Source organism: Sus scrofa, chromosome 12 (assembly GCF_000003025.6).
Source record: "Sus scrofa isolate TJ Tabasco breed Duroc chromosome 12, Sscrofa11.1, whole genome shotgun sequence".
NCBI lineage: Eukaryota > Metazoa > Chordata > Mammalia > Artiodactyla > Suidae > Sus > Sus scrofa.
In genome coordinates this window covers 36063898-36067464 of record NC_010454.4, presented here as the reverse complement: position 1 = coordinate 36067464, position 3567 = coordinate 36063898, and the positions used below count along the sequence as shown (strand labels likewise).

The window sequence follows — 3567 nt, the reverse complement described above, 5'->3', positions numbered from 1 at the left end:
GGGAATGTTTCTAACAAGGTATTAAAAGCTGACCATGGGAGTTCCCGCCGTGGCACAGTGGTTAACGAATCCAACTAGGAACCATGAGGTTGCGGGTTCGGTCCCTGCCCTTGCTCAGTGGGTTAACGATCCGGCGTGGCCGTGAGCTGTGGTGTAGGTTGCAGATGTGGCTCGGATCCTGCGTTGCTGTGGCTCTGGTGTAGGCCAGAGACTACAGCTCCGATTCGACGCCTAGCCTGGGAACCTCCATATGCCGCGGGAGCGGCCCAAGAAATAGCAAAAAAGAAAAAGCTGATCATTTCCTTTATCTTTCTCCATCTTCCAGATTTTTTCCTTCTTTTTAAGGCCACACCTGTGGCACATGGAAGTTCCCAGGCCAGGGATTGAATTAGAGCTGCAGCTGCCGGCCTGTATCACAGCCATGGCAACAATGGATCCAAGTCACATCTGTGACCTATGCCGAAGCTCATGGCAACACCGGATCCTTAACCCACTGAGCAAGGCCAGGGATCGAATGTGCATTCTCAGGAACACTAGGTCACACTGAGACACAGTATGAACCCACTGAGTCACAATGGGAACTCCCAGATTTTTTTTTTTCTTTTTTTTTAGTATTTACTTTTTCTTTTGGCTGCACCTGTGGCATGTGGAAGTTTCAGGGCCAGGGAATGAGCCTGCACCACAGCAGTGACACCAGATCCATAACATGCTGAGCCACTAGGGAACCCTGTTTTATTTGGCTTAATATAATTTGTGCTTAATGCATCATTCTGAGTAACAAGCCTTAGACCATCCTACTAAGGGTATAGCCAGCACAGAGCGAAGTAGGAACACAGGCTGAGCTTGTCTGTGCTAAGCACTTACTCCTATACACATCGACTTAACTAGTGTATTTCAGAAATGTCACTTCCAGACTTATCTTTTCCCGGATTTTTAGTGAATGGAAACAGTGGCCATTACTTGAATGAAATAAACATTCTCCCTTTCTTCTAAGTGCCACACTCCAAATTATGGTTAGACACAGAGAAAGCAGAAAACACTGCACGTTCCCGCATGGCTGTTTGAAGGGAGATGCTCCTCCGTTCGGAGGTGTGGATACCCTGATGGGATGCACTGCATTGTCTTGCTTGACAATCACTTAGTTGACACATGATAAAACACTGCAGGTATTGGAGGCACAGAATGAGACTTAAAACAAAGGAGAGATGGAATCGAAAGAATTCCCAGGCCCTTTTTTTATTTGCAGTAATATCAAACCATCCATTTACAAATTTTCTGGTCTCCAATCAGCTGGAATTAACTAGGCTTGTCTTTTGGGATCATGTTGTTTGCATCCACTTTGGAAAGAAAAGAACAAATCAACCGCAGGAACAGCAGGGTAGCACAGAGTTCCCGCTGGAATCCAGCAGGATCCTCTGAGCATGCCACACCTGAACACTTAGTGGAGGGAAGGAGGAGAGCTGCTCTTCATCTGTTTTCTTTCTTTCTTTTTTTTTTTTTTTTCATTTGTTTTCAAAGCAAATTCATTTGAGAGAGTGAACAAACCGTCATCATAAGTCAAATGTATTATAATTAGACTTTCCGCCTCAGAAACAAGTCTTTCTTCTCCTAATACTTTACTCTGAAATAAATGTACCAAGAAATCCAAAGATTTAGTACAAATAGTACAATTCATATTTGCTTTCCTCTTTCCTTTCTTCAGACAAATGCCAAATAAAATGCACATGAAAGTGATGAAACACAACTGGAAGCTGGTTTAGAGATTCACACTAACCCTAAAGAATCTAAAAAAGGACGCTGGTTAGTGTGAATCTATTTAAAACAAAGCATTTGGGTACTGCTAGAAAGTCCTTGGGCAGGGCGTGGGGGGAGAAAGATTGTTAAGAAATAGCCTTTCCCAAACGCACGAGGTTTATCCTTTATCTAATTAGCCTTGGTCACAGAGACATCCCAATTTTCCATAAAATCCTCTTGATACTGCTGCAATATCACGGCATAAAAGATTCCAAGTGCCACTAGATATAAGGATCAGTTTTTTTTAAGTTGGAAACCATGATGCTGGGTAATGTTTGAATGGGAACATTTGATATGGATGGTCAGATGAAAGATACCAAAATGTCAGACAGCCCATCGACTGCTGTTGCCATGAGATTCAACAGTCAACATCAGTCTGATAAGCTACCCGACAAGGTGGTACAGCCATGGAGATGTCACGACGGTAGGCAAAACAAGCAGACATTCAGGAAGGATTTGATAAAACAAACCAGGCATTTCTGGCCTGTCGTGATTTAAACCCAATCCTACACTCAAAGTCAGTATCAATTTTCCTAAAGGAAAAAAGTAAAATTGTTTATTTTCTTCCCAAGCAAAACAAAATGACCAAATTCAACCAGAAACATCCCAAAGGAAAAATCACATAAGAACAAAACACTTATTAAACGAGAAAATTAGTCACACGTAAAAGTAAATTTCTGTTAAAACCAGAGTACACACTGAGCTAAAAATTGATATGAGAAAGCCTTTTTTTTTAAGTTATTTTTCTCTCTGTGTCCTTTGATTTGTACACTATTATCTCATCTCTGTTTTCGCAAACCAAGAAATCCCCTCAATACACCAGTTCCTAAGGCGCCATTTCAGCAGTGGGGAGCTAGCTGCCCAATTCCAGCCCAACAAAAAATGCCTTGGCGGTAGCTCAGCTCGTTCAAGCAAATAAATGAAGGTTGAAGAGACTGTGGCTGTAGGTGGATTTGGCTAAAGTGCGTTAGGTTGGTAGAAACTAGAAGTAAAAAATCAAAACGCTAAAGAAAACGGACACAACTTTGGAATGATCAGAGATGTCTTTATAAAGTTTTTTCATGACTTCATTCTAAATATACAGGATAAAAAATGGTGTCAGCTCATTCGTGAGACACCAACAAGATTTTCCTTATACTGTCTCAAAATGTAAAGATCAGTTTCCCGAGAGGGTGTGCAATGCATCATAAAATGGCCTTTGTTTTTGAAGGTGGGAGAGGAAGGGCTGGGCAGGATGGCATGTTAAATTTTACCATGATAGACATGCAAGACTGTTATCCAATCTAGTATAATTTATATACACTTTTGATGACTTAGAAAAACAAAGAAGTCATTTGTGACAAGCCTAAAAAGCTTGACATATTTAACATACTTAGAAACTATTTTTTTTTTTTTTTTTTTGGGTGTCCGGAATTCTTTCATTGTACCATGTGGGCCTTTGTAAGTAACAAATAGAGGCCAGTTTCACTTAGGTTTGCTGCTGAACATCAATTCCACCCTGATAAAATACAACGTGGATTGAAGTGAGGGTGGATACCTTACCTTAATACACAAAGGAAAAGTATGTCAGTGCAAAACATGGACGTTTTAAACTGCTTTCAGGGGAAAAAAAAAAAATTTGATTCAGGTTGGAAAAGGGGATTTTCCTTCCTGGTTTGGAGTCCTCCCAATTTAAGGCAGAACCCGTCCACTGAAATTTTTGCAGTTAAAAAAACTTTTTCTGCTTATTTAGTTTTCTCCTCTGAGTTCAACCGCTGCTGGATTCGTTTGGCA

General features: G+C 41.0%; 1 non-coding gene across 1 annotated transcript; it reads right to left on the bottom strand.

Annotated features, from left to right (window-relative positions):
- MIR21 (microRNA 21) lies at positions 2107–2198 on the bottom strand. Its single transcript, NR_038508.1, has one exon. It is a non-coding gene; the product is annotated as a microRNA 21 (primary transcript).